Here is a 17258-nt window from a genome sequence, read left to right on the forward strand (position 1 = left end):
CTGGTAGAATATAAAACACAGCAGCAGGATACAATGCAACCGATGGATAAATATGAAATAAGTACCTGGGATGTCAACAAGCAAAGAAAATAGATCAGAGTGTCATAAGGGGATAAATCTTCAACAGAATTTACTCCAATGCTTAGGAAAATCACCAAACAGAGCTCTATATTAAAAAAATAACAAAGGCTATAAAACCTTTCACTATGCCCATATAAGCATCTTCTTTTGGCATAAAACCTATCTGGAAAATTTGCAAGGAAAAATAAGAACTGAAAAGAAAAATTTTAGAAAGCACTTTGTACACTTGAACACATATAGATTAACACTGCCTAGGAAAGAAGGAAGAAGAGGAATAACAGACATAAAAGATTACACAACAGTCAGATAAACCCTCTAAGGATATATTTTCATCAATGAAAACAGGATTCAGCACTCCACATGAGCATGTGCAATTCTGATAAGAAAGAAATATTCACCACTGAATGTAAATGAAAGCACAACCCAGAAAAATGAAGACGTTATCACTACAGAAGAGGAAGGTAGCCAGTGGAAGCCCAAGACCCTCCATGGAAGACATTGTCTGAACAGACTAGATCTTGATGAGGAAGTATCATTGCTTGGCTGAGAGTTGAAGACTTCTTCCCAGACACAAACGACAAATGCAGAAAATGCCAAGAGAAAGCAGAAACAATCCAACACATTACAGGAATCTGCAACAGTTTAACTCAATCTGATTAATTACACAAGCACAATCAAGTGGCAAACATCATTCACCAAAAATCTTACCTTTAGAAACTCATTAAAAAAATCATACCTTACTATAAATAAAAGCCTGATCCAGTTTTAGAGTCAGAATACCACAAATTATATTATGACCGATAGCACATTCCATAATAACCATCCGGAGATAATACTGCAGGATAAACTAGCATGAACAACTTATTTAATAGAGATAGCCATTCCAAACACACATAGCATACAGAAATCAATAAGTGGAAATCACCAGAAATATACTGAATTAAAAGAGAAAATTGAAAGACTAGAACATAAACAGGGTATACATTGTCCCAACAGTAATATCTACAACTGGTATCATCCTGAAGTCACCACACAACAGCATTAAACAATTAGGCTTACAGAACAATATTTATGTAAATCTCCAGAAAGCCACAATACTAAACATCACTAGAATAGTCTGAAAGTTCCTTGCAATTGAGAAATGAGTGTGCTTGGGTGTGCCTACACCTCAGGTTGAGCTGAGAAAAAAATAAAAATACAATAATAAATAAATCAATCAATAATACTAAGAACGTAAGTTGTGTTGACGTTGAAAGTGAGTCTGTAGGTTGTGGAATCAGTTCAGAGTTGAGGTGAGTTAAGTTATCCACACTGGTTCAGGAGCTTGATGGTTGTAGGGTAATAACTGTTCCCAAACCTGGTGGTGTTGGACCTGAGGCTTCTGAACCTACTTCCCAAAGGCAAATTCAATTCAAGTTGCTGACACATTCTCATACCAGCACCCTTCTTTTATTTATTTATTGAGCTACAGTGCAGAGTAGGCTGCTCCTTCGAGCTGCGCTGCCCGGCAACTCCCGCTTTAACCCCAGCCTGATCACAAGACAATTTACAATGAGAGGAAACACACAGAGTCACGGGAAGAACGTACAAACTCCTTACAGGAGTAGGAGGGATTTGAACCCAGGCCGCCTGTACTGTAAAGCATTGTGCTAACCACGACACTGCCATGCTGCCCAGACACACCTTCTCAGACACAAATGATTACAACATTTTCTACTAATTGTTCTGTACCCAATAATTAGCATTCATTAGCAAGGTGATTAATTGAACAATTAAGGATGCCACAGAGATCATTCTAATCTCCTCCCAAAACTCCAGGGGGTGATCAGTAAAGTCTCAAGCAACAGGCACTAATGAATTTCCTTGTTCAGCACTTGAGCCTGAAACTCCAGGTGGCTGGAACTTGCAGGAATCAGGTCTGAGAGATTTCTGTACCACATGAGCTTTCTCTGACAATGTAATTACCTGGATGCCAATAGTTTGTCTGTCAGGTCCATCTGTTACAACAGAGTTGTGTGTATCCAGCTTCCTTTGACATTTTATTCCATAACTATTAACGTATGTTAACATTGATATGAATATGGAACACAATAGCTGGAATATTTATCTATATAATTACAATGAGCATAGCTGCATATCTTTGAAACATATAAGTTAGTTTGTTGACATCTGTTTTTATAAAGAAGAAACTCCTCAAAAACACAGGAGATTCTGCAGATGTTGGAAACCCAGAATAACACACACAAAATGCTGGAGGAACTCAGCAGGACAGCCAGCATTTATAAAGAGAAATAAAGAGTTCCTCCAACATTTTGTATCTGTTATTCTGGATTTCCAGCATTTGCAGAATTTCTTGTGTTTTTGACTTATGCCTGGTTGTTAATCCCCCAAATCAGATCGATAGCCTGGACCCACTGCTACTCAGAATGAGAGTCAGAAGCAGGATTATTATCACTGACTACATGGTGTGAAAATTGTTGTTTTACAGTCGTCGTGGCTATCCCTCGAGGTCGAGGATGATGGTCTTTGTTCTGTTGATCTACTTATGGGCTCTCAAGTGGCTTATAAGTCCAATCTTGGCTTTGAAAGTTCTTCCGCATTCAGGACTAGTAGTTCCAGATGGCAGATCGGGCTTTGGTTGTTGCTGCCTCTCCTTCCATTTTCTTCTCTTTTCTTCTAATTCTGCACATCTGTTGGCTTCGAAAGTTGCTGTTCCTTCCCAGATGATGGCTTGCCAGAGTTTCCTGTCCTTGGCATTGGTTTCCCAATTGTTGATGTTGATGTTACATTTCTTCATGTTGGCTTTTAAGACGTCTTTGAATCTCTTCTGTTGTCCGCCTCTTTTACATTTACCTTCTTTAAGCTGGGAGTAGAAGATCCGTTTCGACAGATGTTCATCTTTCACCCGAACAACATGACCGCTCCATCTTAGTTGGTTCTTGATGACATAGGCTTCAATGCTTGTTGTTTTTTCTTCATTTAGCACACTGACGTTGGTTCTTCCATCTTCCCAGCTGATATTTAAGATCTTCTCCGTGGATTGTCACCCTGTCGCGGTGGAGAGGCTTGTGTGGTCCTGAGATCCCGAGAGCGATGCCGTATGTTTTACAGTAGTGGTACAGTGGAAACACATAAAATTACTATAAATTACAAAATTAATAAATAGACCAAAAAACAACAAGGTTCAAGGCTCATTCAGAAAGCTGGTGGGGCTGATACAGGGATTACCATTGAACTCCCATTAGGATCTAAGCTCAGCTCATTTCAAAGTTCAAATTAAATATATTATCCGAGTACGTGAAGTCACCATATACAACCTTTGAGATTCACGTTTGCATGTTTTCACAGTAGAACAAAGAAATACAGTAGAATCAATGAAAACCTACACAAAAAGACCGGCAAACAACCAATGTGCTAAAGACTAACTGTGCAAATACAGAAAGCAATTAATCAATCAAAAAATAAATAATCCCTTCTCATCTCTGGTCTAAAGGAACATCCTTCTATTGTGAGGCTGTGTCCTCTGGACCTAGAATCTCCCACTATTGGAAATAGCATCTCCACATCCACTCTATCTAGGCCTTTCAATGTTCAACATGTTTCCAGGAGATCCCCTGCCCCAACTCCAGTCAATACAGGCCCAGAGCTTTCAAACACTCCTTATACGTTAACCCTTTCATTCCCAGGATCATTCTTGTGAAATTCCGTCGGGCTCTCTCCATTGCCAGCACGTCCTTTCTTAGATAAGTGACCCAAAACTGCTCAGAATACTCCAACTGCGGTCTGACCAATGCCTTGCAAAGCCTCAGCATTACATCTAAAGGTGAGGATGTCCCAGCAAGGACTGACCTCCTGTTTCTTCATACATATCACCGCCCCACCTTGCTGGATAAGTGTGCAGCTCACGCTCGCAGCCTCAGAATAAAGAGACAACCCTTTAAAAATGAAATGGAGAAGAATTCCTTCAGGAAGACACTGTAATCGTTTGCCACAGAAAGCTGTGGAGACCATGTCTCTGGGTTTACTTGAGGCAGAGATTGATGGGTTCTTAGTTGGTATGGAGGTTAAGGATTACAAGGAGAAGGTAGGAGAATGAAGTTGAAAAAAAAACACAATTGAATGGCAGAGGGGATTCAATGGGCCAAATGGCCAGTTCTGCTCCTATATCAAAGTTCAAATTAAATTTATTATCAAAGTATATATATGTCATCATATAGAATCCTGAGACTCATTTTCTTGTGGGCATTTACAGTAAAAAACAATTAAAAAAAGCAATAACTATTGAGAACTTGAGGCGAAGAGTCCTTGAAAGTGAGTCCACAGGTTATGGGAACAGTTTAGTGTTGGGGGCGAGTGAAGTTAGCCCCTCTGGTTCCAGAGCTTGATGGTTGAGGTGTAATGTTCCTGAACATGGTGGTCCGAGTTCTGAGGCTCCTGTACCTTCTTCCTGATGGCAGCCGCTAGCAGAGAGCACGACCTGGATAGATGGTACTTTCCTATGGCAGTGCTCTATGCAGATGTGTTCAGCGATGGGGAGGGTCTTGCCTTGAATGGGCTGGGCTGTATCCATTACTTTTTGCAGGTTTTTCTGTTCAAGGGCATTGGTGTTTATGGTCTTATGGTCTGATAAGATACATGTCGCCTTCCGGGACAAAGGAACCCACACTACCATTAACGCATCGTCTACAATACGCTCAGCAAGGACCCACTGATACACCTGCCACCCCTGCAGCAGCTAAAACCATCAAAGGACAAGGGCAAAACTCAAACCACTCTGGCAGTTACATGCCGATGTGAGTCTGCCAATGGAACTCCGCAAACTTCATTCAAAGATCTTCTTTATCACTGGGCCCAAATCCTGGAATAATTCTGTGTGAGAACCTCCCACCAGTAGACAGCCCAGCACCTTCTACTCAAGGTTAATTGGAGTGTGGTAAAATAGAGATTAGCTTTGTCATATGGTGTACATTAAAACATTGAAACCTACAGTGAAATGTGTTGTTTGCATTGAGACTGTGCTGAGGGTCGCTAATGCTTCTGGCACTAACGTGCATACCCACATCGCAGTAACTCTAATCGGTACGTCTTTGGACTGTGGGATGGAACCGGAGCACTCGGAGGAAACCCACACAGTCCAAGCCCCTGACTGACAACGGCGGGATTTGAACCTCCGACCCTACAGTTGGTACTGTAAAGCGTTAAGCTACCATGTTTCCCCAAGAATAAATATTGTCTGTTCCGGCAGGTCAGGCAGCATCTATGGAAAGGAATAAAAGGTAGATGCTTTGGCCCGAGACCATTCATCTGTTCCAAATCCCATCCCATGGAAAGATTGAAAATTGACTAAAAATGTTAAATTGCCCATTTAATTTAGTACAGTGAAGAAGAATTGCACCTCACCAAGAGTAATAAGTCAACCAGCTGACAATTAGCTTAAAAAGGTTCTTCCTTTACCTATAAAAAAAACTGAGTGGAGGGAGACTCCCTCTGGTGTTTGATTGAATTGTACAATGGCTTTAAAACTTCAAGACTTAGCTTTTACTGCCATCTGCTGTTTGCATATAGCAAGTACTGTCGGTATCTATTGAGACAATTACACGGTAGACATTTCAGACAGAGATCCTTCAACAGGACTCCTGATCCTGGTGAAAGGTCTCAGCCTGAAATGTTGATTGTTTATTGTTCTCTATAGATGCTGCCTGACCTGTTGAGTTCCTCCAACTTTTTTTTTGCATGCTGCTTTGGATTTCCAGCACTTGAAGAATCTCTTCTGTTTATGAGTACAGCCTTGTCTCTGACTTACGGACAACCCCCATAATATTATTAAATTCAAATTTCCGATGTATGTACATACACTCATTCCTATGAACAGAAGAACTAGTTTCCTCTCTCTCCACTTAGAGTAATTGTTCTTTTAAGTCTTATGTGCTTTTGATGCAACCATTATGGTAGAATAGCACTCAGTGTTATGTTATTGTAATGCCACTGAGCCAGGTTCAATTGCACCACAGACCGTAAGGAGTCTGTATGTTCTCCCTCTCCGTGATGGTATGGGTTTCCTCCAGGTGCCCTGGTTTCCTCCCATATTCCAAAGAAGATAGTACATTTTGGGCATGCTATGTTGGCACTGGGAGCATGCAACACTTGTGGGCTGCCCCCAGCACCACCTCGGACTGTGTTTGTCATTGATGCATATGACCATTTCACCGAGCATTTTGATATTTTGATGTACTGCAGGTTAAGAAGTGTTAACCGGGAACACCTTTTCTCTGGAAAGTCCACATCAGACATGTGGAGGGTGTTTAAAGATCAATTGCAGAGTACAGGAAAGGTATGTTCCTGTTAGAAGGAAGGATGGGGATGGAAAGATAGGAGAACCTTGGATGTCCAGAGAGGTGATGAATTTAGTCAAGATGAAAAAGGAAAAGTATGTAAAGTTTTGGAGGTCAGGATCAAACAGAGCACATGAGGATTATAAAGAAGCCAGAAAAGGACTAAAGAAGGGAAATAGGAAAGCCAGGTGGGACCATGAAAAGTCCTTGGCAAGTAGGATTAAGGTGAATCCGAAGGGATTCTATACAGACATCAAGAGCAAATGGCTAACTAGAGAGAGGGTGGGACCACTCAAGGATAAAGGATTTGCTTGGATGCAGAGAATGTCAGTGAGAAACTTAATGAATAATTTGCTTCAGTATTTATCAAGGAAAAGGATATGGAGGACATGGAGATTGGTGCTGAGTGTATAACACATTAGGGAGTTTAGAGGTCAAGAATGAGGAAGTGTTGGGTCTCCTAAGGAGTATTAAGGTGAATCAGTTCCCAGGACCTGATGGGATTTACCCCAGGTTATTGAAGGAGGCAAGAGTTGAGACTCCTGGACCCTCGACCGGTATCTTTGTGTCCTCTCCAGTGACAAGCAAGGTTCTGGGGAACCGGTGAGTGGCTAATTTTGCACCTCTATTTAAGAAAGGAAAAGGAGGAAATCCTGGGATCTATAGACTGGTGAGTCTCACGTCAGTTGTAGGGAAATTGCTGGAAAAACTTCTTAGGGATAGGATATATGAGCATTTGGAAACCCATGACCTAATAACGGAGAGTCAGCCTGGCTTTGTGCGGGGCAGGTCGTGCCTTACAGGTTGATTGAGTTTTTTGACAATGTGATGAGAGAGATCGATGAGGGTAGGGCAGTGGATGTTGTCTACATGGATTTTAGTAAGGCATTTGACAAAGTCCCTCATGGAAGGCTAATCCAGCAGATTAAGATGCATGGGATCTGCGGCAAGTTGGCCGTTTGGATTTAGAATTGGCTTGCACGGAGAAGACAGTGGGTCGTGGTTGAAGGGTCAGCCTCAAAGCTAGAGGTTTGTAATTAATGGAGTTCCACAGGGACCTATGCTGGGACCTCTACTGTTTGTGATATATATAAGTAACATGGATGAAAATGTAGATGAGTGGGTTAGTAAATTTGCAGATGATACCAAGATTGGAGGAGTTGTGGATCATGTAGAAGACTGGAAAAGATACAGCACGATATAGACCATTTGCAGACGTAAGCTAAGAAATAGCAGGTGGAGCTTAACCCACATAAATGTGAGGTACTGCACCTTGATAGAGCAAATGCAAAGAGTACACCTTTAAGGGCAAGATCCTTAACAGTGTTGCTGAGCAGAGAGACCTTGGGATCCAAGTTCATAGCTCCTTGAAAGAGGCTACACAGGTCGATAAGAACACTTATGGAATGCCTGTTTTTATTAGTCAAGGCATTGAGTTCAAAAGTCAGGAGGCTATGTTGCAACTTTATAAAACTCTGATTAGAAGTATTGCATACAGTTCTGGTCACCCCACCATAGAAAGGTTGTTGAGGCTTTGGAGAGGGTGCAGAAGAGGTTCACCGGGGTGCTGCCTGGGTTGGAGGGCATGTACTATCAGAAAAGGCTGGATAAACTATTGTTGTTTTCTCTGGAGCGTTGGAGGCTGAAGGGAGATCTGATAGGGGTCTACAAGATTATGAGAGGCATAGATAGTCCTGACGAAGGGTCTCGGCCTGAAATGTCGACTGTACCTCTTCCTAGAGATGCTGCCTGGCCTGCTGCGTTCACCAGCAACTTTGATGCGTGTTACTTGAATTTCCAGCATCTGCAGAATTCCTGTTGTTAGAGGCATAGATAGAGTGGACAGAAAGTATTTTTTCCCCAGGGTTGAAATGTCTAATACCAGGGGGCATGCATTGAAGGTGAGAGGGGGGTAGGTTCAAGGGGGATGTGAGGGTTAAGTTTTTTAGTCAGAGAGTAGGGAGGCCTTAAATTCGCTGCCTGGTATGGTGGTAGAGGCAAATACATTAGAGGCTTTTAAAAGAAATTTAGATAGGCCCATGGACATAAGGAAGATAGAGGGATATGGATAGAGGGATAGGAGGTATTAGTGTTTGGGTATTTTTGATTTGCTTTTTAGCTGGTTCAGCACAATACTGTGAACCGAATGGCCAGTTCCTGTGCTGTACTCTCTACGTTCTATGTGACAAATGAAGCTAATCCTTTTATTTGTCTTCCCGCACTGCATTCCGTTATTTATTTCCCTTTCGTGCCACCTCGATGTACTTACATGTGGAATGATCAGCCTGGAAGTTTTTCACTGTACCTCAGTACAAGTGACATCAGTAAACCCATCCACTATTGTAGCCTTTGCAAAGTAATAACAGAAGAGGGAGGCAGGAAAACAAAGGGAATTCCAGACCCAAAGCTGTAGGTACAACTGGCAGAGGTGGAGTGACTAAAGTCAGGGATGTGTGAAAGACTGAACATTGTGTGTGAGTATCTCAGAGGTTCATAGTCAAAGTCAAGGTTGAACATGTGGATATACGCACAAGTACAGGTATGCACAGGTGCAATGAAAAACTTCCTTACAGCAGCACCACAGGCACGTAGTGTCAGATACCCCAGGGGTCTCCAACCTTTTTTGCACCGCGGACCGGTTTAATATTGACAATATTCTTGCAGACCAGCCAACCCGGGGGTGGGCGGTGGTGTTCAAGTAGGGTTAAACTCACCTCAACATGCCTTTTCCAGTTTCTTTTACAACTTTCTCACTCCCGGAGAAGGGACAAAAGTAGCAGTCAAATCCTGACAAAGGGTCCCAGTCCGAAACGTCCACTGTACCTCTTCCTATAGATGCTGCCTGGCCTGCTGCGTTCACCAGCATTTTTTGTTTGTGTTGACAAGACACTTGCGTTTACCCCGAGAAAGACACCATGACCATGAAGCCTTGCGCAGGCATCTGTGTTAGCGTTATTTTAGGTTTTATGTGTTATTTGGTAGGTTATTTTTTGAGCCTGGGAATACCGAAAAATTTTTCCCATATAAATTAATGGTAACGAAAGGTTTCATAGGAACGCTCTACCTTAGCGGGAGAAATACGGGACAAGGGCAGTCCCATATGGGACAAACCAATTTAGCCCAATATACAGGATGTCCCAGCTAATACGGGACAGTTGGCAAACCTATGTTCAAGTTCAGCAGTGCATGATAGTGAATGAGGAAAGGTGCGTCTGACTCATTTTTTCTTCGCAGCCCGGTAGCATGTGCTTTGCGGCCCGGTGGTTGGGGACCGCTGAGATACACAACATTCACAAGAAAAGCATAAATTATACTCAATACACAATTTTTACAAGAAAGAATATAAACTCAGTGGCTACTTTATGAGGTACTTTCACTGAACAAAAATAACCAAAGTCCATTGGTGTGCAATGTGCTTAAAGTGTTGAGAGTGTTGCTATACTGAGGTAGTGAAACCCCACTGGTTTCCTCAGCTGCGTAAGTCTGGGGAATACACACTCCGGTCCCTCCAAACCCCTGAGACTGAGACGGCTCTCCCAGCCCAAACCCCGGTTTGTGTGGATGCTGTGTAATTTGCTCCCCTGTTACAACTCAGTGCCAAGAAATAACAAGCAGCACACGGCATACCATTAAAGGAATTATAGTTATGAATCTTAACTTAACTGAAGGGTTAGTTAAGAAAAGAAAGAAAAAAAAGCCAAAAGGGCCCATTATAATTAAACAGTCAAATGCGCAAAAGTTGAAGCTCAACTCTTCCCAAAGTCATACACATTCACCGGTCCTCAGGCGATCTTGGCACCTTTCTCCCTGTGGCTATAAGACTCTACAGCTCTTCCCCCTTCAGTATATAAGTACATGGTTTCATTGTACATCTGTATTTTCCACTATTACATTTTAATACACATTTTGTATTCTTTTTCACACCTCAGTGCTTACGTTTTATATTTTAAAGTATATATTTCTGACTGAGCAACCTTGCAACAATAATTTCCTTCAGGATAAATGAAATTTTATCTGATCTTATCTTATTCCCTGTAAACTTCAGCACTCTCAATAACTTCTACAGATGTACTGTTGAAAGTATCCTGACTTCCTAGTGCAGCAATTAGAATGCACAGGACTTTAAGAAGCTGCAGAGAGCAGTGGACCCAGCCCAGTACATCACAGGCACATCCCTCTCCACCATCAGTCGTATCTACAGGAGGTGCTGCCTCAATAAGGCAACATCCATCATCTGAGGTCCCCACTATCTAGACCGTGCCATCTTCTCACAGCTTCCATTCCGCAGTAGGTACCGAGTCCAGGCAGAAGGGTGGATAGTTCCACAGCCAGTTGGAGGAGGAAGGGTGGGATACAAGTATTGCTACAGAGGTGAAAGATAGCAGCCATGTTGATAGAGGAGACATATGGTTAGAAGTTCAGAGATGTTTCTAACGTGATACCACACATTCCAACAGACTGGTCTAGTTTGTAACTGTGAAGTCTCTTCGAGGAATGGCATTTTTCCTCCAAACTTCAATGGAAATTCTATCAGAGGCACTTCCCCTGTATCACAGTCCAGTTGCATAGTCTTGACCCAAAGCATAAACTGTCTGTTTCCCTTTTCCCTCCACAAAATGGTCCAGCTTCACAATCATCACCAAGGGATGGAATAAAGTTGCAGCCAAAAGACAAATTGCTGGAGGAACTCTGTGAGTCAGGCAGCATCTGTGGAGTGAAATGTACGGTCAATGCTTTGGCTGGAGACCCTTCACCTGGTCTGCATCAGACAAGGTGAGCAACGTGAGAGAGTCTCACAGAGCACCACCCAAGAGAATAGGAAACCTTCAACGTGTGCATACCATGAGAGGCGGCAGAATGGAACATGAAGACAAGAGAGACTGCTCATTCATTATGTGCCATGTCATATGACATGGCCGATCATGATCTTTCCATGACCATGACTGTTCTTGACAAATTTTTCCACAGAAGTGGTTTGCCATTGCCTTCTTCAGGACAGTGTCATTACAAGATGGGTGAAGCCAGCCCATTATCAAAAATCTTCAGGGATTGTCTGCCTGGCATTAGTGGTCGCATAACCAGGACTTATGATATGCACTAGCTGCTCATATGACCATCCACCACCTGCTCCCATGACTTCATGTGACCCTGATCAGGGTGGTGGGCGGGGGTGGGAGTTGAAGCAGGTGATACACCTTGCCCAAGAGTGACCTGCAGGACAGAGGAGGGAAGGAGCACCTTATGTCTCCTTTGGTAGAGATCTATCTCCGCTCCCAGAAAAAAGAGACTGCAGATGCTGGAATCTGGAGCAATAAACAATCGGCTGGAGGAACTCCACAGCATCTATAACCTGCCCGACCAACCAACTCCCTCCAGCACTTTGTTTCATTATGCAACAGGTTTTGTCACTGGCAATCTCTTGTGTCTCTGATAACAGCACTGGTTAGGATGCAGAGTCTGAGGTGGGTGATTACATCTTCCAATGTTAAACTCTGCTGGATGTCAAACAAAGGAGAGAAGAAGCTAAGGACAGGAAATTTGGAGAATATTATTCAGGCAGGAGATGTCTAAGGGGAACACTATTCAGGCAGAAATGTTTCTTATGTCTAAGAGGGAGCCAAAGATAGGAAGTGTGGAGAACATTTGTCAGGCAGGTATGGGAGGAGAAGACATTGTAAGTGATTGTCAGGTGATAACTGAACAGATCGAACTAGTGTGGTCCCATCCGTCTGGATGAGGAGGGAGGGAGGATGGAGAAGATTGATGGGGACAACGGCATTGATGCTTGCAGTCATGATGAAAGAAACAATGGAAGTTATTTCATCAGGGTCACGGACTGCAGGAGGTCATTGATGACCTCAATCAGGTCCATTTCAGTACTCTGCAAGGGCATAGAACAGTGGTCCCCAACCACCCAGCCGCGGACCAATACTGGGCCGCAAAGTATGTGCTACCGGGCCGCGAGGAAACGATATGAGTCAACTGCACCTTTCCTCATTCCCTGTCACGCCCACTGTGGTACTTGAACGCAGAAGAGGACATCAGTCGGTCATTAATCTACAACTACTTGGTGAGTGAAAAACAAACGTCGCTTGAGAGTTTCTTTGGAAGAGATAGTAGGGGACATAAAAGGCCTAACGATGATGATAATGCAGAGACAGCTTTCTTCAACAGAAAATACGACGAGTCGTACATAAAATATGGCTTTATTGCGACGGTGACTCGCACGCTCCAAGCCCCCTGTGTGTGATATGTGGAGACCAGCTGTCTAATGAGGCAATGAAGCCCTCAAAACTGCTTCAGCACCTTGAGTCCAAGCACCCTGCACTTAAAGACAAAGAGGCTGATTTATACTTGTGCATACCAGCTTACGCCATAGCCTACACAAGTGGGCTACGCTGTTGTGAGCATTTATACTTGTGTGTTGGTGGGTCTGTGTCGCTCTGCAATTCGCGCACGTCACGCATGCACACACACCTGCCTGTGCAAGGCTTCATGGTCATGGTAGGCTTTCTCAGGGTAAACAAGTTTAAAGCGAGCGTCTTTTTTCGTAAAAGCGAAATGTGTCCTCCATAATTTCGGAGGTCTGTAAAGCTTTATGGAAAGCATTGCATCCAGAGTTCCTTCCCTGCCCTTCAGTCACCCAATGGGAAGCTATTGCAGTGTAGGAGGAAATGCGATGCTACCAAGTGGACCAATCACAGTTGTTGCAGTCTGCGTTGCCGTGACACATAGTTACATTTTGGGAGAGGTGCGCATCAGGGTACGGCGTAGAGATCCGTGTAGGCACTGCGTAGCGTTCGCGGCTACGCCGTACTTGCAGCATCAATTGGATGGAGAAGTATAAATCAGCCTTAAGAAATCTTTCACTGTTGGTGAAGAATTGATTCTGCCTGCTGCCAAGGACATGTGCTGTGAACTGTTGGGAGAAGCTGCAGCTAACAAGATGGCACAGGTTTCTCTTTCAGCTACCGCAGTTTCAAGGAGAATCGGTGACATAGCGGAGGACATCAAAGCACAGCTGTTGGAACAGCTTAACGAGTCTGGTTTCACTACCCGAGTCAAAGAGGTTGCTCCTGAATGCCAGTGTCACACACAGGGAAATGCTGGCTAGCCGAAAAATGTCACCTGATCTTAACAGCATATTGAGTGATGTTGTTGAAGTTATCGATCACATCAAAGCAAAAGCCCTTAACTCACGTCTGTTTGAGCAGCTTTGCAAGGAACTGGATGCAGAGCACAAACGTCTTCTCTTACACACTGAAGTCGGGTGGCTATCAAGGGGGAGAGCCCTGGCCAGGGTTTTTGAGATAAGAGAGCAGCTACAGAGATTTCTTTCAGGAAAAAAGTCACCACTGGCAGCACACTTCAGTGACGAGGAGTGGATAGCAAAACTCGCTTATCTGTGTGACATCTTCAACCTGCTCAGTGAACTCAATTTGTCACTCCAGGGGAGAATAAGAACTGTCTTCAAGTTGGCAGATAAAGTGTCTGCTTTCAAAGCCAAACTGGAACTGTGGGGACGGCGAGTGGACAGGGGCATATTTGGCATGTTCCCAACATTAGCTGGGAATTTGGGAGTGACTGAGGCTCACAGCTGGTGCGTGAACACCTATCTTCGCTGTCGACAGAATTCGTGTGATACTTCCCAACCGCAAATGACCCAAGACGTGCAAAGGAATGGGTCACATTTGTGAATGTCCCCGGTGAATCATCCATGTCAGGGCAGGAAGATCAACTCCTCAAGCTTGCAAACGACGGTGGGCTGAAAAGTATCTTTGACATAACGTCTCTGCCAGCATTCTGGATCAAAGCCAAGGCTGAACATCCTGAGATAGCCACAAAAGCACTGAAAACGTTGCTGCCATTTTCAACATCATACCTCTGCGAAGCGGAGTTTTCTGCAATGAATGCAACGAAAACTAAATTGCAGAATAGACTGGACATAAGGAACCCCCTTATGACTTATAATTGACTTATCACTGTTTTCATGCGGGAAAAATATGTGCTGTGTGTTTAATATTAAATTCGTTGGATAATCCCTTTCAGAAACAAAATTGAGTGTATTAGCCACTGATAAGTGACTTATAGTTGACTTATCACCTATATTCTGGTCGTGATTAACACCAACCCGCACCCCCCCCCCAGCCGGTCCGCAAGAATATTGTCAATATTAAACCGGTCCGCGGCGCAAAAAGGTTGGGGACCCCGGCATAGAACATCGAACAGACAGCACAGCACAGGACCTTCAACCCACGATGTTGGCCATAGCCCTCCATACCACTCCCATCCATGTACTTATCCAAACATCTCTGAAATAAGACCACAAGACATAGGAGCAGAACTAGGCCATTTGGCCCATCAAGTCTGCTTCACCATTCAATCATGGCCGATCCTTTTCTTTCCCTCCTCAGCCCCACTCTTTGGTCTTCTCCCTGTAATCTTTGGTGCCATGTCCAATCAAGAACCTATCAATCTCTACTTTAACTGCACCCAATGACCTGGCCTCCACAGCTGCCTGTGGTAACAAATTCAACAAACTCACCACCCTCTGGCTAAAGGAAGTTCTCTACATTTCTGTTTTAAATGGATGCCCCTCTATCCTGAGGCTGTGCCCTCTTGTCCTAGACTCCCCCACCATGGGAAACATCCTTTCCACATCTAGTCTGTCCAGGCTTTTGAACATTCGAAAGGTTTCAGTGAGATAGCTCCTCGTCCCTCTGAATTTCAGTGAGTACAGACCTAGAGCCATCAAACATTCCTCATATGATAACCCTTTCATTCCCAAAATCATCCTTGTGAATCTCCTCTGAACCCCCTCCACTGCCAGCATATCTTTTCTTAGATGAGGAGCCCAACACTGTTCACAATACTCAAGGTGAGGTCTCACCAGTTCCTTATAAAGCCTCAGCATCACATCCCAGCAATTATACTCTCGACCTCTTGAAATGAATGCTAACATGGTATTTGCCTTCCTCACCAACGACTGAACCTGCAAGTTAACCTTTAGGGTGTTCTGCACAAGAACCCCCAAGTCCCTTCGCATCTCAGATTTTTGGACTTTCTCCCCACTTAGAAAATAGTCTGCACACTTATTTCTACTGCCAAGGTGCATGACCATGTATTTTCCAACACTGTATTTCATTTGCCACTTTCTTGCCCAGTCTCCTAATCTGTCTAAGTCCGTCTACAACCTTCCTGTTTCCTCAACATTACCTGTTCCTCAACCAATCTTCGTATCATCTGCAAACTTTGCAACAAGGACATCCATTTCATCATATAAATCATTGATATACAGCATAAAAAGAAGTGGACTCAACACCAACTCCAGCGGAACATGACCAGTCACTGCCAGAACCAGAAAAGGATCCTTTTGTTCCCACTCACTGCCTCCTACTAATCAGCCAATAGTCTAACCATGCTAGTAATTCTCCTGTAATACCATGCGCTCTTAACTTGGTAAACAGCCTCATGTGTGGCACTTTGTCAAAGGCCTTCTGAAAATCCAAATATACAATATCTACCATATCCCCTTTATGTATCCTACTTGTAATCTCCTCAAAGAATTCCAACAGGTTTGTCAGGCAAGATTTTCCCTTAAGGAAACCATGCTGACTTTGCACTATCGTGTCCCGTGACACCAAATACTCCATAACCTCATAAATTGACTCCAACACCTTCCCAACCACTGAAGTCAGGCTAACAGGTCTACAATTTCCTTTCTGCTGCCTCCCTCCTTTCTTACAGAGTGGAATGATATTTGCAATTTTCCAGTCCTCTGGAACCATGCCAGAGTCGAATGATTCTTGAAAGATCATTACTAATGTCACCACATTCTCTAACGCTACCTCTTTCAGAACCCTAGGGTGCAGTTCATTTGGTCCAGGAGACTTATGCACCTTTAGATCTTACAGCTTTTTGAGCACCTTCTGCATTGTAATAGTAATTGCATTCAGCTCTCTTCCCTCACACCCCTCAGCACCTGGCACACTGCTAATATTGCAGACAAATCCATATCTATCACATGCAGCTCGTCCACACTCATATCACCCTCTGATTAAAGAAGTTCTCCCTGAGGATCCCCTTAAATATTTCATCTTTCGCCTTCAACTTATAACTTCCAGTTCTAATTTCACCCAATCTGATGAGAAAAAGTCTGCTTGCATTTACCCTATCTATACACCTCATAATTTTGTATACCTCTATCAAATCTCCCCTCATCCTTCTACGCTCCAGGGAATAAAGTCTTAGCTGATTCAACCTTTCCCTATAACTCAGGTCCTCAGTCCTAGCCAGAGTTATTTCCCCTCAGCCAGGTTTCTGTCAATGCATTCATCTATAATGAGCTCGTGGATGCCAGCCAGAGCTGAGATTGGCTTAATATAAGCGTAACCAACAACAGGTGAGATTTGGAAAGTTGTCAGGGCATTTTCTATATTTACGTCATTAGCAATTCGCTCTGAGGGGGAACATAATATCCAGGTTGTAAATTTGCATCAACATTTGAATTCATTATCCTTTGACTGCAAGATTTGAATGATGCATTGTCTACCGTCATTGAAATATGATTTACAGCCTCGCAAGTGATGACTCGTGGTGAACTATGAGCAGATTCACAGGGTATAAAGGAAAAGCATGTTTCACAGCTGGTTATTGCAATTCATTCTGTCAGTCATTGAGGCTTTTTTTAAAGAAACTATTTATTTCTACATTCCGGATCCAAGTAAGGAGCTGTTAAACTAACCATCTGGTCTGAAGGTGATGTGTTTGCATGCAGAACCTAGAAGGCATCCACAAATGCACTCAGAACGTGATTCATTCAAGGGTTTTGATTTACTTTGATTT

The sequence above is a fragment of the Mobula birostris genome, chromosome 22, assembly GCF_030028105.1.
Source record: "Mobula birostris isolate sMobBir1 chromosome 22, sMobBir1.hap1, whole genome shotgun sequence".
Lineage (NCBI taxonomy): Eukaryota > Metazoa > Chordata > Chondrichthyes > Myliobatiformes > Myliobatidae > Mobula > Mobula birostris.